We start from the raw sequence: 26,547 nt of genomic DNA on the forward strand, positions 1-26,547 counted from the left end.
TGGGAACATTTTTAATGTTATTGGTACATATCACAAATAAAAAATGACAAATAAGAGCCAGGTATGGTGGCATGCACTTACAATTCCAGCTATTCAGGAGGCTAAAGTAGGAGGATCATTGATCATAGGAATTCAAAACTAGCTTGGCAACAAAAAACATGGTAAGACCCTATCTCTAAATAAATAAATAAAAGATAAAAGAAAGGAAGAAAGAAAAATAAAGAACTAGACCTTTTCAAAATATACAAAAGTAAAATTTAATTAAAATTAATTTAAGAATGGTTTCCTTTTCCCATTTCAAATGAGTATTCATCTCCCACCTACTTTGCGGAGTTAACAAAGTTTTCAGAATTGACAATTTTGCAGGGAAAAAAAACAACATGTTTAGTAGCTCTAATTTGAACTTCTATGTTTCCTTGTGAGGTGGAACAAGGGCCCTGTCCCCTTGACAGCAATAAAATTCTGTTTTTGTTTACCATTTATATCCTCAATGCCTACAACAGCACCTAGCATGTAGTAGACAAGATACTAAAAGCTTGGTCCTCATTCCCTAATGCTGATCTAATAAGGAGGACAAGGTTTTGAAAAAAATACAAAGAAGTTGTATTGCTCTGCTAGCAAAGGAGACAGGCAAAGGTCTCAAGTCACAGAGCTGCCATTGTAACTCCAGAGAGAACAGAGGGCTTTAAAGAGGGCAATATAAGGGCTGTTTTCCAAGTGGCATTATCAGTATATCTAATTGATGTTTAACTTATATTCTTGAAAGAGCTATCATTCCAATCATGTCCTGAGTTTGTTTATTCTTATGGACAGGGAGTGGGAGGGGCAGATAACTCTGCTTAGGACAGAAGAAATGTTAATCTTATTTCCTCCATAGTTGAAGATGGGGAGAAGGAGTAGAGGAAGAGGGGAAAGGTCAGTTTCAAAATAGGCCACCAGTAGTTGAGCAGCAAGGTTTATATTCAAAGCATGAAGTTGTCCCCTGTTACATGAAAGGGACCCCTGTTACATTTTACCCACTATCAATTTCTACCTTAGTGGGCAAAGACATCTCCAAGCTGCTTTCTGCTGAGAATGGACAACAAATGGGGTCTCTAGAACTGAAGGTTTTTACCTGTTGTTGTCATTTTGCTTTATGGAATTTTACTGGAAGGGATGAAGAGGTGATTCCAAATTTGGTGGTCCCTAGAAGAAACATACGCATGTACTGCAGTTAATTTTGACTGAGTTGTTGTACATACCATTTTAATCTACTTTTTTTCTGTTAAAGCCATTTTCTGCTATCTCCTGAGATCACAGGAAGAGTCTCCCATACAGTATTTTATAAGGGTTCCATTTAGGCCTGTTTCTGGGGTTACCCATATCTGGAGGACAGCAGTAGGCAACACCTTATCCAACTGCAGGTGGATTTCTTGGCAGAATTTAGCCACCATTTTCTTTAAGGTGGGATTCATCTTTTCCATTTTCCCTATAGATTGGGGTCTCCAGGATATGCATAATTTCCATTGTATATCTACTGTTTTGCTCATTTGGTGGGTCACTTTCGCAATGAAAAACGGTTCATTGTCACTTTGCATTAAGGAGAAAAGCCGAATCTTAGGATCAGCTACTTCAAGAGGACTTTAATTATTTCCAAAGCTTATTCTGTCCTGCTGGAATGAGATTCAACCCATCCTGAGATGATATCTGCATTATAAGCCACTATCTGAAGTTTCTTTAGTGCATTTAGGTAAAATCTATTTGCCAAGCATCAAAAGAATTGTAGTTCTGTATTTTGTGTTCCTTTCAGTCTTCAGATTATTTGGGGCACATAATACACAACTGAGTCACCTGCTGAATGGTCTATTAGAGATGTGGTCCTTGCAAGTGGGCCTTGATGAAATTTACCAAGGGATCCCTCCCATAGTGAGTACTCTCCTATAAGGTCCGACCAGTGCTTCAGGCAGGAGGATGATCAGGGGAATTCCATCTCCACTTGGCGGTGCTATCCCAGGAATCAAAACTCCACTTTGGTCCATTTCTTATCCTCTTCAGTATAAAGAGATTTGTATTGGTCTAATTTAAGATGAAGTATTAGAGCCCTGACAAAGGACTCTTACTCTTCATGGCCCTTTTGCTACCCTATCAGTGGCCTGATTTTTCCTGGCCATCTAAGTGTTCATTTTTAATGACTGGGACAGTGCATGGTTGCTACCTACTTTGGTTTGACCACAGTTTATATTAATGCCAATATTTTTAGGGCACAATTAATAACCTTGTTTTTAGCAGTGAGGAGCCCTCTTTCTTTTAAGATAGCTCCATGTGCATATAGTATCGTGGATGCATATTTTGAATCATTATAAATGTTTATCTTGGGCAGTCTGAAAGCTCTTGTCAGAAAAATTAGCTCAGCTTTCTGGGCTGACATTCCCAGCAGTGAAGGCTTGGCTTCCAGTACCTGTTCTCTCTAACCATGGCATATCCAGCTACCTTATGGCCATTGTGCATGAAACTGCTCCCATGAGTGAAGAGGTCCCAGTCCAACTCTGATAGTCTGATCAAACAAATTCAACCTGCTGGAATAAATAGTCTCTAAGATCTCTGAGCAGTCGTGTTGTATTGGCCCATTATCATCTGCAGGCAACAGGGTTGCTGGATTTAATATGGACATGGTTTTGAGGACATTGGGTTGCCTGTTATCTCCCCATTTGGCAGTCAGCCAGTAGCAACCCTTCTATTCTAATAGGACCAGGACTAGGTGAAGAACAAACAGCAATGTATGGTCTAGGGTGAACTTCTCAGCCTCTCATAGTAAATCGCAAGTAGCAGCCCTCTGAAGGCAAGGGGATTCATTCTTTTTTTTTTTTTCTGCATGGCCAAGCTGTTTGGAAAAAAAAAATAGGCTGTTGGTTGCCATATGTCCCCCATAGCCTGTAAGAAACTCCAAGCATGTACCTTGTTTCTCCTGCATACGAGCTCCCTTGGTATGTCCGCCTAGAGCAAGAGCTGTTATGAGGCTCTGTTTTCACTTTTCAAAGGAAACTTGGAATTCTGGGGTCCAAAGCAAAGACTCCATTTCTGTTCCTATTGAGTCCTCATACAAGGGTTTAGCTATTAGTCTAAAATTAGAGATCCAAATATGTCAGAGTCCTGCCATTCCTATTAATGGTTCTTGGGCTCTCTAAGACCCAAGATAGCCTGTTTCTAAATGACATTAAACTTTGAGTTCCTTAGCTAATCTGGATCTCAGATAAGTGACTTCTTGTTTATAAATCTGAAACTTTTTAGTGGACACCTTATATCCACATGAGATAAGGTAGTTCAGTACAATTAATAGTATTTTTGAAGGGTAGTATTCATACTTGGGGCTGGCTATAAACATGTCATTCACATAATGCAAAAGGATTCCTTGATCCAGCCATAACCCTTGCCGGTCTTTTGCTAGACCCTCTCGTTAAACAGAGAAGGAAAGTTTTCAAATCCCTGAGGTAGGAAAGTTCAGCAATACTGGGGGGTTACTTTGGTATTGGAATTCCTGTCATTTAAAAGCAAGTGATATTTGGGACTTCCTTTCCAGTGGGAGGCAGAAGACTGCATCCTTTGAGTCCAGCACTATGAACCAGTTACGGTTACCTGGCACTACAATCAGCAAGGTATAGGGATTTGATATCGCGGGGTGAACGTACCAGACAATATTATTTATAGCTGTCAAGACTTGCTCAAATCAGTGCTCATCAATGTAAAGTTTCTTAAGAGGAAAGATGGAAATGTTGTAGGGAATCTTGCAAAATTGATTCAATCTGTGTTCTAAAAATTCATCTAGAATAGGGTAGATTCCTATCAACATCTTTTTCTCCTAAAGCATCATGGTTTCTTCCTGGGGCAGATTAACTCCTCCTTGAATAAAATCTTAATCAGAGTAGTGTGGACCTTCTTTCCCTAGATCTCATTGGCCCAATGACCTTATTCACTTTCTCACAGACCTCCACTGGAGTGGACTCAGTTTCCTTTTCCTGGTTGGCAAGGGAAAGCTGGAACCAGGGCCCATTTCCAGTGGCACTTGCAAACGGAATCATTGCTTTTAGGGTGAGAATATCAGTGCATTTAATTTACATAACAAATCTCATTCCATGAGAGGAATTGGACAATCTGGCATATGCAGAAAGTTATGTCTTAATCTTTGTTCTGCCAGTTTGCTTTCAAGGGGTTGGAGCAATGGATACCACTGAGTCTGACTCATCACTCCTGTCACTTCCAGGGTGCTATTGCTTGAACAGGTTAATTTAGAATTTAAAACAGAATAACTTGTGCCAGCATTGATCAAGAAGTCAATCAATTGGGTTCCCAATGTCCATTATATCCAGGACTCTTGTGAGACTATTGGTATAGGAATCTCCATTAAGGCCTGAAGCCCCCTGCCTGTCATTTGTCATCTGAGCCTTATATTTAGGAGATCATTTGTTTTACACAGGAGTGACCTGGTCCTGGGGATCTTTGTTGCCTTAGACAATCGTATTCAGTTTTCACTCCTCCCAGGAAATTATGTATCTTAAAGGCAATATCAACTAGCTATGATGGGTTCATGTTAACTGCCCCTTCCCCCTGCTGCTGAAGCATCTTCCTTATGTCTAGGACACTCTGTCCAATGAAGGTCACATTAACCATACAAGAATTTTCAGAGGTCTCTCTCTGCAGAAACAATCAAGGTTAAAAGGCAGGTGCCTGTACACCCAGGAACTGGGGCATTTGCTCAGCCTGGCAGGCAGTATGCAATGTTTGACCGAGATGTGTCTCCTGATGGTAGCCATCCAGATGGTGTGAGATGGTAGAGCAGAGAGTTCAAGAGTACACAGGAGGCTTTCCCCATCTCCTACTATGACCTGGTGCCATGGCTATGGCTAAGGGGACTCCAAGTTATAGGAGCAAAGGCCAGAGCTGGGTTCCTACCTGGGGACTTCCTCCTTGTTTCCAGGCAGCCATGCCCCTGCCGCTCTAGTACAGCTGAAGCAGGGCCCTAGGCTGTTTGACTCACACTTTTCGCCATGCCTTTTGCCCTGGAGCCACAAAGTTTTATGTTTTAGCCATGGGTTCTGGAATCAGAACCAACTGTGTAAGTTTGTTTGCTTTTTTTTCTCTTGCTCAGTTGCTTATTATGCTGATCCCCCTGCGTATTTATGCCAATGGGCATTGTCAAAGCAGGAATCTCCCTGCCCTATGATGGGTGTTTCACCAGCAAAATGAAGGGTATACCGTTGAGTCTTAAAAAGGAATACCACTCCCATACCTGGGTCATAATCTCTCAGGGCCTACAGCAGGGTACTCACTGCCACCACATTCTCTTCAGTGGGCAGGTCCTCCATGGCAGAAGAGAGTCTGCCTCACTCACCAAACATTTCCCCACAACTCAGACAGTTCACCATGATTTTCCTCCAGCCAGGGACCTACAGATCCTCAACATGCCGTGGGGACAACCTGTGGTTGCTTAGGGGTGGACCAGAGATAGAGGTTGGCTGAGAGGTTGTTCTGGCCAGCCAGTACTGGGTTAAAAGGATTTAAACCTTCTTAACTGCTATCCTTGCACACCAGAGGCTGTGCCTTTTTTGCACCTTTACTTCCTGGCTGTTCAAACTTATCATATAACTGCATAAATGCCTGCACACATAAAATTTCCTTCATTTATCTGACCTCTGGCAGACCCACTCCAACTGATAGACTGTATAATAATTCAGAATACCATACAGTGGTCACCTTTCTTCTCCTTCCAAAACACGCATTGGCCAGACTATGTTACAGTAAAGCACTATCTTTTTCTTAGTTAGAGGCTTACAGCTCCATTAAGTCAAGACCTTTCCCAAGAGACCACTGGCAGGAATTGACGTGGTGTTACCTGTGTCTTAAAAGGATCAGTAACAGATACAACAAAAACACACAGACACACAGGGAATTCCTACAAAACCAAGGCCAGTAGGTTGGAAAGCTTTAAAACAGACCAGATTGGGGGAAGGCCCTAAGTTCTCTACACCCACTTAACTGTGATCCCTACACCAGCAATCCCATAGATGTCCCCAAGAAGAAGGACCAAACATTCCCAAGAAAGGGAACAAGATGTGTGGAATCAAAGTTCTCAGTACATACACCAGGAGAGCTTACCAGATGGCTGAGGTTGTCACTACTTTACCGCATGGTTTCCTTTCTCTCAAAGTAGAACAAATGGTATAGCAAATCATATAAGCTCAGGGAGAAAACACAGGAGTTTCTTGAAACAAAAGGAGCTTCAGCAGTTGTTGGGACAGTCCCTCAGTCCCTCCCTTTACTTATAGGAAGAGCTCCTCCTGTCTGACTCCCATCTCCCAATTCTCCAGTGGTGGGCTCTCAACAAGCTCACACTTAGAGCACCACACCTTCCCAAGAAGTCTTGAGTTGGGGCCACTTTCATGTCCCACCTGGATTGACACTTTTGTCCATGTCCCTGATTCTGATCCAGTAATGAAGTTTTGAGAGAAATAGAAAAACTTGTAAATATCTGCTCGCAAAGGAGAAAGGCAAAAGACTCAAGTCACAGAGGCTACCATTCTAACTGCCAGGGAGAACAGAGGGCTTTAAAAGGGTCAATGCAGGGGCTCTTATCCAGGTTTCATTATCAGTATATCTAATTAATGTTTAACATGTTCTTGAATAAGCTGTGCTTTTCGTTCCCAGATCTGAAATGTCTTTATTTTTGTGGATAGTGAGTGGAAGGACAGATAACTTGGCTTAGGACAAGAGACATGTTATTCTTGTTTCCCTCATGGTTGACAAGGGGAAGAAGGAGAAGAGAAAGGAAGCAATATCAGTTTTAAAATAAGCCACCAGCAGTTGAACAGTAAGTTCTATATTAAAAACATGAAGTAGACCCCTGTTATATGAAAGGGACCCCTGTTATAGACATTTAATTAAAGTCTCGGAATTCATGAACCAATTTCACTTTCATGTATTAATAGGCCACTTTTTTATATATTTTATCTTGGGAACATTTTTCCATGACCTTGCCCATTGAAATCGTAGCAAAATTTTTCTAACAAATAAAAGTAAATCAATTTCATATGCAGCTTCTTTTGCAGACTTTGAAAAAGGCATGAAATTCAGCTAAATATAAAATTAACAAAGTAAAAAATCAAATTTAAATATTTAGTGAGGGCCCACTCTGAGCTAGGCATTCTGCCAGATGTCAGGGCTATGGCAATGAGTGAGAAAGGCTAAGGTGCCTGTCCTGGAGCTCAGATTCCAACGTGAGCCATTTTGTTATTATATTCTTTATAGTCATAAAAAAAGCTGCAAGCAACCTAAATACCCACCTCTTGGAACAGACTCCCAAATCGTAATGAAATATTATCCAAATGCTATATATGTGACCACAAAAAAATTGTACGTTTAAATGGAAAGCAATTTACAGAATACTATATCTAATATGAGCCCAAGAGTATTAAAAGAGATGAAAAGAATCTTTTCATTGTACACTTCTGAACTGCGTATTGTACAGTTAACTTGGTACAAATTTGATTAGAACAAAATTTTAAAAAGAAAAATAGCATTCTATGATGGTAACCAAAACCAAAATATTTCTGTTATCAGGATAGGTGACTTCCTTCTGGAGGACAGAGATGTGTCCCATCTTGGAGTAAACTTATAAATTCAAATTATAACCACTAAAGACCAGTGCAGTGGAAGGTTGTTGCTGTTGTTTTATGCCTATTACTATTGTTTGGCTTTTTGGTTTGCCTACAAAATTATCAATTGTTGAAAACTTTGTTAATGCTGCACAGTGGATATGAGATGGGACCTGTCATATACTACTAACAAGAAAGGGTATAGCCCTTTATTCACTTTTTTTTTTTGGCAGTGCAAGTAATAGAACTCAGTGTTCTAAGCAAGAGCTAAGAGCTCTACCACGAGCTACAACCCCAGCCCTTTTTAATCATGTTAATTCATTTTCACTATTGATTTTTCAAAGGCCAGTCTTTTAATTTTTTATTTGGTCTTAAGCAACTTGGCAATATGTACAAAGAGCCTTAAAACCATGTCTATCATTTTGCCAAGCAAAGGTAATGCTAAGGGTCTATCAAGAATAATCATCACTATAGTCACAGATGTAGAATTTATTGTAGAATTTTTTCAGTGGCTCTATGAACTTATAAACACAGATAATGATGCCTAAGATGGCCACCTAACACATGCCTGAAATCAGCCATCACAGTCAACTGAAAGTCAAAACCTAATTAATAACTTTGTTGGTTTTACTATGTGAGTTTTGAATTATTTAATATATTTCCATTAAGCTGCCTATTTCAAGAACTCCCATATAATAAATGTGTAAAATAAATCCTTTATCTCTAGAGTCAGTAAATTGGCCTTTCCCTCTACTCTTTATATAAATAAATGTTGAACAGCATTAAAGAATTTTGAAAGTTGCCAGTTCACTGGTCCACATGGGGCACACATCTGTCTCAGTCCAAGAGAGATGGCTGGACTTATGAAAAATTGCAGTTGACTAGCTTCCAGGAAATGACACCACCCAAGGATCTCCCAGGAGTGTCATCATTATACCTGCTTCTCTCAAAATGCCTGCTCCTCTTTCTTTTCTCTGTACTAGCCTCTGCTTCATATGGTGCAAGTTCAACCTGGATGCCCCAATCCCCTTCCCAGTGTAACAACTGTCAATGCACCTTTGATTTCTGCTACATTGCCAACTAGCTTGATCTTTCAGTTACTCAACTTCAGTATTCCCCCAAAGAAAGACTATCTAACTGGTTTAGCTAATTGGAAAAATAGTCATTCCCTCCGAGCCACTCACAATGAGCAGCCTAGAGAGGTATAGTCATTGAAACAGGTCTCATCAGTTAAGGCCACAGGGAGGGCAGTCTTAGACCAGAAGGAGGATAGACTGTTAAATGACTAAGAGGATACCTCTCTAAATCACTTGCATATCCTTCCCTAAATATTGCTTCTGCTAGGCCTTCCAAATGCCTAGTACATCAGGAAACCAAAGAACCCAAGTTTATCATTGAAACATTGCTTGGTGAGTGTGGAATCAGAGCAAGGAAGGTTTATGGTTGTGACATGTTTCACTGATTTCAAAATGCACGTTTATTAACATTTAACAACACTGAAAGAGATGCATACCTTCACTATCAGCTAAGAGTGGTTGTTGAATAGTTGTCATTACCTAAACATGCAAACATAGCCATTGCTGTTCATACTGTCATATTTCAATTGAGTTGCATCATGTGGTTGTTGTTAGACACACCTACCTAGTGTAATGTCTTTAAAAATTGCACCAGGATTCAGTGCATACATAGAAATGCATAGATTCACAACAGCCTGGTATAAATTTGACATTGATGAAGCAAATATTGTTTATATAGAAATGACTGAAATTTCATTCCAAGGTCTTTATGAGAACTAACAAAGGAAAATACTCACAAAGAGATGAACCTCTGTTTTATTACTGAGAATATGAAAACATATTCACACAACGATACAACTAAAGGAAAAAAGAAATTCCCAAGTCCTTTGGAATTGATGTTCAAAAAATTCAAAGTATCAATTACATCAGATATAATGAATTTAATGAATATTAAGACATTACTATTTGTCAATAACACTTTTTTAGAAGATCAAAAACATGCAACCATCAAAAGTTGCAAATAGGTATTAGTTACTTGGAAAACACTCTTTCAAGAAATACTTCATACTAAAGGGTAATATTGCATGGGATAGGAATAGCTTTGGTTTGAAAAGTATTGTTACGAATGTATAGGATGATACATGGTTAAAAAAGAAAAAATATGTCTATAGGAACTTTTCCAATGGGTAAAGAATAAAATTCTAAGGGATAAGAATCATGCTATATTCTATTAGCAGTCTTTTTGTCCCTTGGTATACCAAATAATTATGTGTCTTACAACTGCTTGCCCCTTAAAGCTAATGAAATCCAGCATTTCAACCACAGTGGCTTGTCTCTTCATTCCTTAAATGCAGGCACTTTATTCATTCATCTCTGATTTCCAGTGCTAATAAATTTGGCAAACAACACATTCTTCCTGAATAAGTAGATGGTAAATTGGCTTACTAGTACTTAAATTTCTAATTTTATGTCTTTTCTCAAACTATGATAATGATACATAGCCATATTTCCCCTTCTTTTTTTAACTGAATAACTAATATACTTTTTTAATTGATTCTTTTGTTATAAATGTTATAAAGTTATAAGTTATAAATGTCAGCAGACTCCATTTTGATATAATTATACAAGCATGGAATATATCTTATTCTAGTTAGAGTCCCATCCTTATGTTATTATGTACATAGTGGTGGGATTCACTGTATTCTTTTCATATAATGTACATGGGAAAACTATGTCAGATTGATTCCACTCTCTTTCCTTTGCTTATCCCCTCTCCCTTCCCTCTATTGTCTAATCTTCTGCACTTCCATTCTTTCCCTCACCACCCTCGTTATTGTAGGTTAGCTTCCACCTATCAGAGAAAACATTCAACCTTTGGTTTTTTGGGACCAGCTCAATTCACTCAGCATGATAGTCTCCAGATCCATCTATTTGCTGGAAAATATCATAATTTCTTATTGTCCTTCTATTTCTAGATTTTCATGTCAGGGCTTCTTGATGGGGACACTATTAGACTTTGGGATGGGAACACTCTTCCTTATGTGAAGAGGGTAAACAGGTAGCCTCACATTGTCTTGAAGAACCCAGGTGGGATGAGGAGGGAAGATGACTACTGAAAAATAATCACATACAGGGGACATTAATCAAACGAGTAATACATATTGAGTTAGATAAGGGAAGCCAGATTCACTTTTGGTGTTACAAATATGAAAAGGGAGAAAATAAACCCTGTGGTATTGTACTAGAATTGGTGGTGTGAGTATGAACTGGTTTTAATATACATGGATAAATATGGAAATACAGATGCATGTCTCCATATATTCATGCATATATTCCCCTCATTACACTGATACCTGGGAACATACTTAGCTCCCAGATTTTATTTTCTAAATATCATTCTCCACTAAAAGAAACCAAATCTTCTTGCAAATCTTCCTTCTCCAGGGAAAGGGAAGGTATAGAGAAGCCTAAAAATCTTGTTTTGCCAGTAAACAAAGATCTGCTCAAAGAATAATAGGTACATATTACTGGGACACAGAGACCAATAGGATCCCAGTAGCCAAATATGGAACCACTAGAGTACTAAAATAATAATAACAATGATAGATGATAGTTCATTATATATGATGGGAAAATAAAAAGTTCATGATGGTATAAATAAATAAGTGGAGAGAGGAGAAATCTTTTCCATACAGTGGAAAGTCAAATGACAAATATAGAAGAAATAACAAAATTATAAAATTACCAATTAGCAACCATCACAGTAAGAATAGTTAAAAAGAAAAAATATGTATATTTGTCTAAAGGACGGAATGGATTGATGGGAACTAAAACAAGTGGTAAAAGTTTAATAAGAAACAACATATTTACATAGTCTCAAAGTACTACTCTACTTGACAACAAAAAAGTGAGAAACCTAATTTTAAAATGGGCAAAGGGCTTAAATAGACATTTCTCCCTAGAAGATTTACAAATGCCCACTTGAAAAGATGCTTCAACATCTCTAATCATAAAGAAAATTTAAATCAAAACTACAATGAGAATTTGACTCCCACTTCTTTTTTATTATTATTTCTTACATACATGACAATAGCAGAGTGCATTATATTCTAATTTGACTTCCACCCATAAGAATGGCTGCTATCAAAAAACAAGGATCTGAGCTCAGTAGCCTACAGCTATACTCAGGAAGCAGCAGGGAGATCACAAGTTCAAGGTCAGCCTCAACGACTTGGTAAGACCCTCAGCAACTAAGCAAGACCCTCTCTCAAAATAAAAAAATAAAAAGGGCTGGGGATGTGGCTCACAGGTAAAATATCCCTATATTCAATACTCAGTACTGCAAAAATAAAGGAAGGAAGGAAGGAAGAAAAGAATGAAGAGGAAAGGAGAAGAGAAAAGAGGTGAGAAGACAAAAGAATTGTCAAGAACATAGAGAAATTGGAAAATTTGTATACTGCTAATGGGAATGTAAAATAGTGAAGCTGCTATGAAAAACAGTACAGCACTTCCTCAAAAATTAAATAAAATTACCATATAATCCAGAAATTCTATTTCTAAACATATATACTTGTTATGACTTAGATATAAGTTGTATCCTCCCACCAAAAAAAGAAAAGAAAGAAAGATCATGTTAGACAATGCAGGAACTTTCAAAATGTTCAAAGGTGAAATGATTAGATTATGAGACCTGTGACCTACTTGGTGGATGAATCCATCTGAGGAGATTAATAATCTGAATAGATTACTGAGTGGTAACTATTAGTAGGTGAGGTGTTGCTGGAGAAAGAAAGTCACTGCATGCTTGTGGTTTATATTTTGTCCCTGGCTCTTTTCTCTCCTTCTCTTTTCTCCTCCTCCTCCTTCTTTCTCTCTCCGCCCACCCCCCTCTCTCTCCTTCCTGGCTGCCATGAGCTACACAGCTTTCCTTCACCATGTCCTTTTGCCATAATATACTGCCTCACCTTAGAGCCAGACCAATGAAGTTGGTTGACCATGGACTGAAACTCTGACGCCACGAGCCCAAAATAAACTTTTCTTCCTCTAAATTGATTTTGTCAAGTATTTTAAATGATCACTGCAACAAAAAAAATGACTAACATAAATTGATACTGGGAATGGGGCCATTGCTGTGACTAACTTTACCATGTGGTTTACACCTTTAGAACTGACTTGTGAGAGGAGTTTGGGAAAGTTTGGAGATGCTTGCTGGAGAAGCCTTAGAATACTATAAGCAAAGTTTAATGGGTGATCCTGGTGGAAAATCAGAAGACCAGAATCTCCATAGGAATGCAGACAGTAATGACTGTGCTCATGAGGTTTCAGACAGGAATAGACTCAATAGGTATTAGAATAGAGGCCATTCATGTTTCATTCTATCAAAGAAGCTGTCCACATTTCACCCATGTCCTTTGACTTTCCGTGAGGCTAAATTTAGAGGTGATGGACTAATTAATCTGGTAGAGGAAATTCAAAGCAATATAGCATTCAGGCACTGGCATAGGTATTGCTAGAAGCTTTTAGCCAGGTTTACTATGATAATCAGGAGCATAAAGCAGAGAAGAAATATTTTAAAAATTTACAGGTTGGCCAAAAAAAGTCCTTATAAACTTGAGGTCAAGGAAGAGGTGGTTGCTAAAGAGATCACTCTCATTGAAAAGAAACTAAGTACTTTGCACAGAGCAATAGAAAAGATGCCTTGATGGCATCTCAGGAATCTGTAAGACCATACCTATGGCAGCTTCAAGGGTATAAAAGCAGAAATGTAATTTAAGAGACCAAGGTGAGCCAAGCATGGTAGAACATGCCTGTAATCCCAGTGACTCGGGAGACTGAGACAAGACAGTCCCAAGTTCAAACCCAGCCTCAGCTACACAGTGAGTCCCTAAGCAACCTTGCAAGACCCTGTCTCAAAATAAAATATAAAACCAGCTAGGGATATTGTTCAATGGTTGAGTGCCTCTTGGTTCAATCCCCAGTAAACCACCCCCCCAACACACACACATACACACACACACACACACATACACACACACACACACACACACACACACACACACACACAGAGAGAGAGAGAGAGAGAGAGAGAGAGAGAGAGAGAGAGAGAGAAAGAAACCATGGGGGCAGCCTGCTCCCCTGGGGGTTCTTAGAAATGTGCTTCCCAGGATTGGTTTCACTGTGCTCAATTTCCAAGGCATTCAGAGGCCACTATAACCATGGTCCAAGAGGTTTCCAAGATGCTGCTCAAGCTGGTGATAGACTTTGGCACATTCCCAGAATGCAGAACACTGGAGTTAGGGCTTCATAGAGGATCCCACCTAGATTTCTTTTTTTTTAATGGTTACAGTTTTATTACAAGTAAAGACTTATTATGTTTTTCACTACCACATAGATATTATACTAAATTTGAACAATCTCAATGCCTTTTGAGACTATCGTAGAAAAAAAAAGAGAGGAAATTTAATCAAAATTGAAAAAAAAAAATCAGAAGAGCAGATGAAGTGTATTAAAGGGAAGGAAGAAGAGACAGAAAAAGGGAATAACAGTTGAATGAATCTGCCAAAATCTTATATGTGAATATACCACAATGAGTCAAAATATCAAGTATTTTCACCACACAATAGTTTTCAAATAAAATTAGTGCATATATGTTGGGACAAGTGCATGGAGTACTGCATACATGGAATACATTAAGGGCATCTGAGTGGCAGGCCACTCCCCTCTTGCAAGTTGGGTGAGTGGCAGATGGATTACCTCATAGGAAAGCCCTGGGCTTGAGGCCATGTGTTGCAGACCCTACACTTTCTTCATGGCCTGCTTCTCAATTGTTCCCAAAAACAATGTTCGGCATATAAATAGTCAATAAGTATTAGCTGCTATGATAAACATCACTTTTTTGGGGGGTCCTGTGATGACTCCTTTGACCTAAGGTAGTCCAGGAAGGCAAAGTTTCTATAGTTCTCTAACATCACATCTTTATATAAGTTTTTCTGAGCAGGCTGAAGGCATTCCCACTCCTCTTCAGTAAAATCAATGGCTATATCCCTGAATGTTAACAGTTCCATTGTCTGGTTCTCCGGAGTTGGGCCTGCTTGGGATCCTCAGTTTCTGCACAGCAGAGGAACCCATGACTCTTGCATGTCCAAGACCCTGGGTTCGATTCTCAGCACCACATAAAAATAAATAAGTGAAATAAAAGTATTGTTTCCAGCTACAGCACAGTAGAAATATTTAATTGTTTTTCCTTCTTACATTCTTTCATAGCACCTTTATTAAGATCCTCAAGTACTTGGTGCACGCTGGTGCAGAATGACTTGCTACAGCAGGTCAAGGGCACAGGGGCCACGGGCTCCTTCAAGCTCCATTGCTAAAAGCTGGTGGCCAGCTAATGGTGGGCCCCTTTTCCGCGCCTGCCGTGCAAAAACCCAAGAAGCCGGCAGCCACGCAGACACCTGACCCAGTGTTCCCAAGGTGCCCAAGGGCTGCAAGTGAGCGCCCCAGCCCCACCCGTGAAAACGTGGAGGGGGCCCCACCTAGATTTCAAAGGAAGGTCTGAGAGACCAAGCAAAGTGTAGCGGGATTGTAATCTCTGTGGTCAGCCCCTGAGAGGATGATATATGAAGCTGTGAAAATGATGACAAAGCTACAGTGGAGACCTGCATAATTAAGAAATGTCAGTAATGTGGAACATCTTCCAAGGAACACTACTGTCCGTGGACAGCCAGCCTAAAAGAGAGGCCATCTAGGATGCAACCAGCAAGGCCATAGGAGCAGGACTTACCAAACCCTTTGGAGATCATATCTCACCAACATGTGCCCCAAATGCTGGACATGGAACTATAGGACTTGTTTATCCAGCTGGGTTTTGGTCTTGCTTTGATCTCATTTTTTTTTCTTTCTTATATCCCTATTCCTCTGTTTTGAAATGAGATTATTTACTCTGGATCATTATATAATATATATAGGTAACTTGCTTTTGATCTTTATAGCTCACAGCCAAAAGTTTGCCTGGAGTTTCAGATGAGATTTTTAACTTTGACTTTTGGGCAATGCTATAATTGTTATGACTGTGGGGACTTTTGGAGATGGACTAAATGCATTTTGCAATGTGAGATGGACATGAGCCTTTGGAAGCCAGAGGCAAAATGTTATGGTTTGGATCATGTTAGACGATGCAGGAGTGTTCAGAATGTACAGAGGTGAGATATTAGAACTGTAACCTAACTGGCAGAATAATTCATTTGATGAATTAATAATTTCAATGGGTTACTGCTGGTAACTATAAGCAGGTGGGGCATGACTGGAGGAAGTAGATCACTGGTAGTTATTCCATTATGGATGATGTAAATTAACTTTGATGATTTGATTCAGATGGTATTGATCATGTTCCTCCACTGTGAAATTACTCTCTTTCCCTTATAATCAATATTTATTTTGTAGAGTGGTACTTTTTTGCACTATCTTACATTACCCCTTGGGGATTATATTCTTGTCCCTGACTCCTTACTCCCTCTCTCTGCTTCCTGGCTGCCATGAACTGATAAGTTTTTCTTCAACATACCCTTCCACCATGATATTTTGCCTTGCCTCAGGCCCAGAGCAATGGAGTCAGGTGACCACAGAATGAATCTCTGAAACCATGAGCCCCAAAGTAACTTTCCCGATTCAAGTTGATCTTGTCAGGTATTTTGATCTTGGTGACAAAAAAGCTGACTAACACAATACTCAAAGGTCAAAAGCAAGGTCTCAAAGAGATATTTGTACACCCTTATTCATAAAAGCATTATTCAAAATAGCTAAAACATAAAAGCAACCCAAGCATCCATTGACAGATAAATGGATAAACAAAACATAGTACATATGTACAATGTAATATTAGTCTAAAAAGGAAGGAAATACTAACACATACTACAACATGGATGAACCTTGGCGATATCATGCAAAATAAAATAAATCAGTCACAAAAAGATGAAAATTATATTAATCCAGTCATATAAGATACTTAGAGCAGTCAAATTTGTATAATGTAGAATGGTGGTTGTCAGGATCTGGGAGAAGGAGAGAATAAACAGTTATGGTTTAATTAATAAAAAGTTCCATTTTGCAACATAAAAAGGGTTTTGTAAATGGATAATGGTAATGATTTCACAACAGTAGGAGTATACTAAAAGCCATTGAACTGTATATTTAAAGATAGTTAAGATCATACAAAAAAAAGTACTACTCTATAAAATAGTTATTGATTACAAGGAAAAGAGTAATTTCACAGTGGAGAGAACATGATAGATACAACTTAAATCAAATGATCAAGATTAATTAACAATACAAGTAATGGAATAAACTGAAATCATGTGTCACCCAATGAGATGGAATGTGAAGAACACAGAATTATTTCTGTAATTCCTCCAAAAATGCATAGCCCAAATCAAATCACAAGGATACATCAAATAAATCCAAACTGAAGGACATTCATCTGTAGTATATTGATAAATGTTTAGCAACTAGCTCTCTGGAAAGGAAAAAAGTTAAAACCTCACTTGTAGCATTTCCATAGTGTAAATATTCCCATGATAGCCATAACCATGTGATGTCAGCTTGCTTGAAAAATTTGTGAACATTTAACAGTCAGTTCTCATGATCCAGTGTCAACCAGTCCCAGCATAACAGTTTGTACAAAATAACTGAATGTACTCTTCAACAGCGTCAAGGTCACGAAAGTCAAAGAAAGATTGAGTAATTAGGGCTGGGGTTGTGGCTCAGCCATAGAGTGCTCATCTAGCATGTGTGGGGCCCTGGATTCAATCCTCAGCACTACATATAAATGAACAAAATAAAGGTATTGTGTCCATCTACAACTAAAAATTTTTTTTAATAAGATTGAGCAATTGATTAAAATTAAAGGAATTTGGACTGGGGATGTAACTCAGTGGTAGAGTGCTGGCCTAGCATGTGTGAGGTCCTAATACCACCAAAAAAAAAAAATTGAAAGAATTTGAAGAGTGATGACAACTAAATGTAACACATAATCATTGATTGGATCCTTTTGCTCTAAAGGATATTTAGACAAATGCCAAACCTTGGAAAGGGTCTGTGGAATTAGATGACAGGATATATCAATATTACTATAGTAGGTTAACTGGTAGCCCCCCAAAAGGTATATCCACTTCCTAATTCAACAAACCTACAGATATGAACTTACTTAGAAAAAGTCTTTGTAGATTTAACTAAAGATCTTGAGATGAAATCATTCTGGATTACCTAAGTGGGTGCTAAATCCAATGGAAAGTGTTCTTGTAAAAGGGAAGGAGAAGAAATAGAGGGGTGAAGGCCAGAGGCACAGAGTAGAGCAAAGTGATACAGCCTTAGGAAGGCTAACAGCAAAGAAAGATCCTCCCCTGGAGCATGGCCCTGCCGATACCTGGATTTCGCACTACTTAACACCAGAACTGTGAGAGAATAAATTTATCTTAAGCAGTCGGTTTTCCATAAATTACTACAATGGTCCTAAGAAACTAATGAATTACTTTCCTCATTTTGATTATTATGTTGTGCTTATGTACAACAATGTCCCTATGTGTAAGAAGTGGACACTAAAGCACTCAAGGGTGACAGGATATGAGGTCAGCAGTGACCTCAATTACAGCAATTACCCTCAAAGGGCTCAGGGGGAAAAAAGAAAAAAAATATAGGTCATGTGTACTAATCTTTCAAATTTTGCAATTATTTTTTTTTTAAATTCCCCATCCTAGGTGTCTAGTGACTTGGAGGAGATATGAAAGTATATTTGGTGGGGCTTTGTCATGAATTCTTTATAGAGATCACCTGCAGGAGATACAGTCATCCCGACACCAGTTTCCTAAGAGAGAGAAGTGCCTCCTCTAGGTTTGGCCTTCTTCTCAGCTCCAGGGCTTTGATCAGCCCCACGTTCTTGATCCTGTCCATTCCACCATCCCTGGGCAGGTGCTCCAGCCCAGCCCTCTACCACAGGATCCACATTTGGTCTCCAGGAAGAATGCCATTCATAGACAATAACTGATCCCACAATATACTCAGCTTTGTCCTCAGGGTTGCCTTTAGACTTCCAGATGTGAGTCGAACACCAGTTTTGGAACTACAGGGGACACTCGAAAAGTTCTCCAGATAATGTTTTTGAAGTATTTCTCATGTGGTTTGAGCTAAGGGAGATGCAACTGCTTCCTCTAAGTCTTGGTAGTCAGACATGCAGACACTGACTATCTTCCCCCTCCATTCACTATTTAGCTGGCCATGGATGGTTAGGTAATGTTGGTAGGACTGGTTTGGGCCTACCCTTCGACTCTGAAGACTCTTCAAATCTATCCCTTTATTTTTGCCTTCAGAGAGGTGCTGATATTCTAGGGCAATAGGAGGAACCACATTTCACATTCTGTTACACATAGGTCCCATACCAGCCTGGAAATGTTCTTGCAAAAGTTCTCTTGTAAAATTTGGTAATAGGTTTTATCAAACTTATCTCTGGAGCATTTTGTATTATTATGACACCATGTACTCCTCCCTTGTCTTCAGCCAAAACATTCCCCTGGATTTCCTCTGTCAGCTCTACTGGTCTCTTTTAGGGTTCTCTTCATCTTCCCAATCTTAATTGTTGGTTTCCCTGGGGATTCTTCTATTCTAAACCCACTTCTCTGTCCACTCAACAGTTTTCCTGGGCAATTCCATCCATCTCCATTGCTTCAATTATCCCTGGATTGTAAAGTTGTCTTAACACTTAACGATGACACCTCAGGTGCTCCAGAGCCTGGAGAAGGCAGATGAATTTATCTTTAGAACCTGACTCAACCCAAAACACTACAGAGATGAGGCTAAAAGGATAGATTTTTTAGGAAGAGCCATAAAGAAATGTGGGGTGGGATCCAGGATGTGTATCCAGCCTCAAAACCATGGAAGCATGTTGAACCTCAAATTGGTGCTCATTCAATAGAGGATGTGGCTCATTTGCTTGGGATCACTCTAGAAGTCTGGAGGAAGGCAGAAATGAAGCTTTTCAATCCTTTACACTTTATTCTGAGCATTCAGTTAAAGCAGCTAAAAATACGCCTTTGAAATGGAAATCATTTTAAAATCTCAGCAAAACAGTTGAGGATGGAGGGTGGGGAGAAGATGAACAAAAGCACCAAAGCCTCCCTTTGACCTCTTCAGCTCAGCTAACAAGCCCCAGTGCATAGCTTCCTTGCCAGCTCTCTGGCTCTTGCTGTTTCTACAGTGGCTAAGTCCCAGCGTTTCTGGGACAGAGCTAATTGCAAACATTCTGTCCTATTTATCACCACGTCTACACTCATACGTGTCAGACTCCTCATTCCACATTTTGCTTCAGAAAATATGGTCCCCATAGCTCTGTTTCTTTGTGGTCTAAAAATTCCCAGAGGAGAAATCTAGCTGCCATCTATCTATTTTACTGCAATGACTCCATTCTCTGCAAATAAACCAAAAGTTGACCTTGGGCACAAGCATTTCTAATCACCTCACTTTTTTTATGGTCACATATTATTATAGTACACTTATTCACTGATTAATTTTATTTAATGAAGCTCACTCTGGCAGAATTTTTTTTAACTGGTAGCTGGATAAGTAGACCTTGTAGGATTTCATCAGAAAAAAATCATGATGCTTTCCTCCCACTGCCTGTCCAAACCTGCTCCATGAGAACCTGCTCTTCTCTGGACCAGTGTGATCTAGGGCAGATAGCAACATTTTTCTGGTCATTCGGGGACAATAAAAGATGCTGCTCCCATCTCAAGAATGAACTCACTTCAGTAGTTAAAATGTCTAACCATGTGTTAATCTAACTTTTATTTTTTATTTTTCGTAGTTGTAGATAGATAGCATGCCTTTATTTTATTTGTTTATTTTTTTATGTGGTGTTGAGGATCATGTCCTCACACGTGCTAGGCAAGCGCTCTGCTACCGAGCTATAACCCCAGCCCTGTAATTCTAACTTTTTAACAAAAGCTTCTCCCCATATAAAGCTGGAAACTTTTCTTATTAAGACACCCAAGTAGGAAAGAGAAATGTGTTCAGCTTTTCCTCCTTCCCAGATCTCCCAGAACTCATCAGGTTCCCTCTAGCCTTTCTTGGGCCAAAGGAAGAGGGAGGATGCAGAGAAGCAAAAATAGAAGTAGGAAAAGTCTTCCTTGGCTAGAACTGGGCAAGCAGAGCTTTGGTCTCCTCTGGTCCTGGCAGAGGTTGAGAACTCACGCTTTCTGATCATGGGGTGCATGATCAAATCCATTCCTTTCATAGGTTCTTTGGAGGTCCCTCATGGAGTATGGACTATTTATTAGTAGTTCTTTCTGACATTTGACAGGAGTTGTTTATGTTATTTCCCTCAGAAAATACAGGGAAAACACAATCACATTTCAAGATGTCCTTTTGGACTAGATTGAAAATGGCCCCAGGAGAGAAGGGATGAGCCCTGGGAGGAGGCCCATAGGGTGGGAAGCAGAGTGAAGGCTACATTTCAGCCCACATACAGGAGAAAGTTCCCTGGGTACAACGCAATTTGCACTTGCAGCCTCTCAATTTGGGTCAACTCCCAGTCCTTCTCCGTGTCCCTCAGACTCCTGGAGACAGGTTCTCAAAGGTCTCTTTAAAGTTCCTCTTATAAGAATTAATATGAGGAGAAGCCCCTACCCTTTCTTGGAAGATCAATGAGACATTGCTAATTCCTTCTCTCTGACTCCCATCCTCTCTGACCTCAACTTCAACCCCTTGATTCCCCTGGGGTGGTTGAGGGTTTAAGTGTTGCAAACCAATTTTTTGATTTTGCTGATTACTTATTTGTTTGCATTACTGTGTTCCGTGCAGGTGTACAAATAGAATAAGAAGGCATTTGCCAATTACTGGTCTTCTTAGCCTTTGAGCTCAGATGAAACTAGAGCAGAAAAAGTCAAATTTTAACAACTTGTTGCATGTTGTTTATTTCACTTTGACCAGGTCTTTTCACTCACAAAACCTTTTTTAAAATAATAAAAATCTGGATTTTTACAGGGCTTTGCTATTTACAGCTTTCTGAAACTTCTAAATATATTATACATAGAACCAAAAGCATAGGTTTCCTCACACAAACTAATTGGCATTATGTGATAAAAAATGTATAAGAACAGTATCTGTAAAGAGGAAACAGATTTTAATTACATGCACTGATGTTGGCTGGAATGGTATGAACCGGAAAGATTTTTTTCTTTTTTCTGCTTTTTAATATGTTCCAGCATTCCTTTAATGAGTCTGGACCAATTCACAGTATTTATCTGAAATTTCAAAATCTCCAAATCCCAAAACCCATGAGGGCAAGAAAAGAAAAAAGAAATCTTAAAACTAAGAATTTTACTTTCATAATAACTTTACATAATTAATTTAAGCTGAATTGAGACAAAGCTTTTTTGGTTTGGGTTTTTTTTTTTTTTGGTTTTGTTTTGGTTTTTGTTTTGGTTTTTTATTTGTTTGTTTGTTTTCTTTTTCTTTTTTTTCTTTTATTTTTTTTTTTTTTGGCAGTACTGGGTATTTAACCCAGAGCCTAATGCAGGCTAAGGAAGCACTAAACTTCACCCCCATTCCTTTTTAATTTTTTTTTAAGTCAGTCTCATTAAGTTGCCCAGACTGACTGGAATTTGTGATCCTCCTGTCTCAGCCTCCAGAGCAGCTGGAATTACAGATGAGTACCACCATGCCTGGTAAAGCAAGGCCTTTTTAAAAAAATCTCTGTGAATTTTCAAAATGTTTAAATGCAGAAATTATAATGTGTTTGTTTACAGGATGCCTCCCAATATACTCCCTTCTAAATCCAAAAATAGTTCTGAATTTCATAACGTATCAGGCCAAAGAGCTTTAAGTAGGTACTTATAAGGCTGTACTTTCATAAAGGAGAAAACATGATGAACTTGGCTATTATTTTTCTAGTCCTACTAGTTTCTCACAGCCTCATTTGGCCCTGCCCCTAATCTTTTCTTAATGAATATTAAAATATAAAATGACATAATTTTTACTTCTGATAGTGAATGGTTGTGTGGAAAATGCTAATGACTTTCTTCTTGGCATGTTAGCAACTTTCTTTTTTTTAATTTGTTCTTTTTGTTATACATGACAGTAAAATGTATTTTGACATCACATACATGGAGTATAACTTTCCATTTTTGTGGTTGTACATGATGTGGAGTTACAGTGGTCACATTCATATATGAATATAGGAAAATTATGTCTGATTCATTCTACTGTCTTTCCCATTCTTATCCCCCCCATCACTTCCCCTTGTCCAATCTGGCGAACTTCCCTTCCCTCCCCTCTGCCTATTATCGGACAGTATCTCCATATTAGAGAGAATATTCAGCCTTTGGTTTGGGGGGACTGGCTTATTTCATTTAGCATGAAAAAAAAAAGATGCTGCTCCCATCTCAAGAATGAACTCACTTCAGTAGTTAAAATGTCTAACTATGTGTTAATCTAATGGAATGTGTTAATCTAATGGAATCTCCAATTCCATTCGTTTTCCAGAAAATGCCATAATTTCATTCTTCTTTAAGGCTGAGTAATGTGACATTGTATATATAGATACCACATTTTCTTTACCTATTCATCTGTTGAAGTGTACCTTGGTTGATTCCATAGCTTATCTATTATGAATTGAGGTGCATGATTGTGTCACTCTAGTATGCTGATTTTAAATCCTTTGGGTACATACCAAGAAGTAGGATTACTGGATCAAATGTTGGTTCCATTCCAAGTTTCCTGACGAATCTCTATACTGCTTTCCAGAATGGTTACAACAATTTGTAGTTCCACCAGCAATGTACAAGTGGTCCTTTATCTTTTTTTTAATATTTATTTTTTTAGGTGTAGATGGACACAACACAATGCCTTTATTTTTTATGTGGTGCTGAGGATCGAACCCCGGTCCCTCCCATGCTAGAACGAGCGTTCTACTGCTGAGCCACAATCCCAGCCCCAGCCCTTCATCTTTGTATAAACCATTTCCCCACCTTCCTGATCCTTTCTTCACTTCCTTCATCAAAGCGGAGTTCAGAGCTTGCCTCCTTTAGGCGGAGTTTCCTGGTGAGTTGGTGTCCATCTTCACCTGAACAGTCAGTTTAGATTTGGAAAAATGTCTTCCCACCCCATATTAGTTTGAGCTTTAAAGAGATTTAGTAACTAATAGTTCAGTGACAGCTCACTCAGTTGATACTGTGGGACTTGAGCCTCTTCCAAATACATTCCCTCCCCATTTCTCCTGGGAATTCCTAGACTAGGTCCAAAAAGCTTATGCTGTCACGTCTTTGGGCCCCCACACCCTCTCTCAAAACTAACAATAAATGCAGTTTAGATAAAGCCACTCTTTTCTACCAAACACTCCAGCATAGCTGCCGCTCCAGAACACAGACTAGAAAAATCAAGGCAGAGAGCAGGCCCCAATTTGTACATTAACAGGCCCCACACATGGTCCTTATGTGCACTGAATTTAAGAAATATTGGTTTAAAGATTTGCAGATCAATAGCAGGTCATGAACTTTGAGAGGTGAAATATAGTTTTAATGAAAATCAATAATTATGCAGCCATAATTAGTTGCATTATGGTGTACCTCATGCATAATCTTCATAATAAAAGCTAAAAATTTATCAACAATCTTCATCTGGACTTGACCCTTGCCTGATAAGTTTCATACTTTTTTTAAACCATGTATCTATGTTATGGATTTTTCAGGAAGTTTTCTGCCATGTCTTTCTCTCCTTTCCTAACTTTCTCCCTTCTTTTTTCCCTTCCTCTCACCTTTCTCTCTTTTTTTTTCCTGAAAAAACATTTAGGACCCTTCTTTGTATCTTGAGTAAAAGGTTCAATTAAGGATGGGAAATGAAATGCACTGAGCTCCCAAAAATGGTAAAAAAAAAATCACCACTACAGGAATTCAGATTAGGACTTCTCATAGTCTCCTGCTTCTGCATCTCCGTTGCCACCTGAACAAACACATTAAATAACACTGTCAATATCTTTATCACCATTAAGGAGGGTATAGTAAACTATAAAAGTGTAACCCCCAAAGACATGTCCACCTGGACCCTGTGAATGTGACCCTACACAGACAAGTATCCTTGTGGATGTAATTAAGATCTGAACATGAAATCATTCTGGATTATCTGACTGGGAGAACATGCAATGGCAAGTGTCCTTATAGGAAGACTAAAAAACACAGACAGAAAATAAGAAGGCACAGAGGAAAAAGAGATGTGAAGATGGAGGCAGAATTCAGAGTGCAGCATCTACAAGCCAAGGAACACCAAAGATTGCTAGCAGACATGAGAAGCTGGAAGAGACAAAGAAGGGTTCCATCTAAGAGCCCTTGGAGAGAAGATGTTCATGCTGATAACTTACTTTTGGAATTATAGCTTCCAGAACTGATTCTGGGGTTTGGGGAGTTTTTTGTTTGTTTGTTTGTTTGTTTGGGGGAAGGGGTTGTATGTTTGGTTGTTGTTTTGTTGTTGTTATTGTTGGTACCAGGGATTGGACCCAAGAGTGCTTCACTGAGCCACATCCCAGCCCTTTTATTTTATGTTTATTTTGAGACAGGATCTCACTAAGTTGCTTAAGGCCTCTCTAAATTGCTGAGGCTGGCTTTAAACTTGCAAAATCCTCCTGCCTCAGGTTCCCGCGTCACTGGGATTAAAGGTGTAAGGCCACCATGCCTGGCTTGTCCTCCAGAACTGTGAGAGAATAAATTTCTGTTGTCTCAAGCCATCAAGTTTGTGGTATTAGGAAACTTATAAAGGAACTAGAAATGACTAGCCTATCTATTTATGGGTACCCTCATATGTCAATTTAAAAAAGGAAATAATACTGCTGTTCATAAATTTTGCCTATTTTGGGCTTGTTTGTCAAAGCAGAGAGAATCCTTGCCAATACAGGAAGAGCTAGACTTGACACATGGCTCCTGGAAAACAATCATACAAAAAACGGGGTTTAGAAAATACCACATAGTGCTTGAAAGTATCAACCACCCCAGACACGGGGAAGCTGAGGCAGGAGGATCACAAGTTCAAACCCAGCCTCAGCAAAAGCAAGGCACTAAGCAACTCATTGAATAAAATAAATAAAATATACTGGGGATGTGGCTTGGTGGTTAAGCACCCCTGGGATTAATCCCCAGTACCTAAAAAAGAAAAGAAAGAAAGTGTCAATCACTAGAGTCAAACTTGAATTGTTGTTTTCCCATTCACTAACCTTACAACTTCATGCAATTATTTAGCCTTTGAACTTTTTTTTTTAATATTTATTTACTTTTTTAGTTTTTGGTGGACACAACATCTTTGTTTGTATGTGGTGCTGAGAATCAAACCCAGGCCGCATGCATGCCAGGCAAGTGCGCTACTGCTTGAACCACATCCCCAGCGCCTAGCCTTTGAACTTTAGACTAACACATAAAAGCTACAAAAAAAAAAAAAATAGCTCCTATTCAGCTCCAACTTGATTTTCCCTTTCCATGACTCAAAACATATACCCAAGTCCCAAACTTATATAACTTTCTTCAAAATCCAACAGCAGCAATTAGAGCTTTTATCATGTATTTCATTTTTGTAAGAGAGAGACCATGATGTTGGGTCAAGCCAGTGTGCACATTACCTATCACTGAAGTGACCTTCTGAGTTTAGGAAAATGTCTCTTTGAAGGGGAAGGGTATAGTAGGGCAATAGTATGCATTTCTCGTACACTGAAGCTTTTTAAATTTTATATATTCAAACCTATTTCAAATATTCCTTCATTGCACGTGTTTTTTATTTTATGCTTTAAAAATATCTCTTAGCTTCAGATGATAAATTCATCCATATCTTTTTATTTTACTTTCCATATATATTCTCTAATGTAATTTTGAATTTATTAGAATGGC

At 38.9% G+C, this 26,547-nt stretch overlaps 2 protein-coding genes across 4 annotated transcripts in view; one reads left to right on the forward strand and one right to left on the reverse strand.

Moving 5' to 3' along the window:
* C10H1orf74 (chromosome 10 C1orf74 homolog) overlaps positions 1 to 26,547 on the reverse strand; it is a 134,656-nt gene that overhangs the window by 52,752 nt on the left and 55,357 nt on the right. Inside the window, exon 5 of one of the 3 annotated variants that reach the window (XR_013426527.1) lies at positions 1,127 to 1,185. The exons of the other annotated variants lie outside the window; for them this stretch is intronic. The gene's annotated coding sequence lies outside the window, so the exon portion shown is untranslated. Of the gene's footprint in view, positions 1 to 1,126; positions 1,186 to 26,547 lie in introns of those variants that run through there. 3 annotated transcript variants of the gene reach the window in all.
* The window catches only part of Hsd11b1 (hydroxysteroid 11-beta dehydrogenase 1), a 44,416-nt gene that overhangs the window by 8,573 nt on the left and 9,296 nt on the right, over positions 1 to 26,547 (forward strand). The gene's annotated exons all lie outside the window — the stretch shown is intronic.

Source organism: Ictidomys tridecemlineatus, chromosome 10, assembly GCF_052094955.1.
Source record: "Ictidomys tridecemlineatus isolate mIctTri1 chromosome 10, mIctTri1.hap1, whole genome shotgun sequence".
NCBI lineage: Eukaryota > Metazoa > Chordata > Mammalia > Rodentia > Sciuridae > Ictidomys > Ictidomys tridecemlineatus.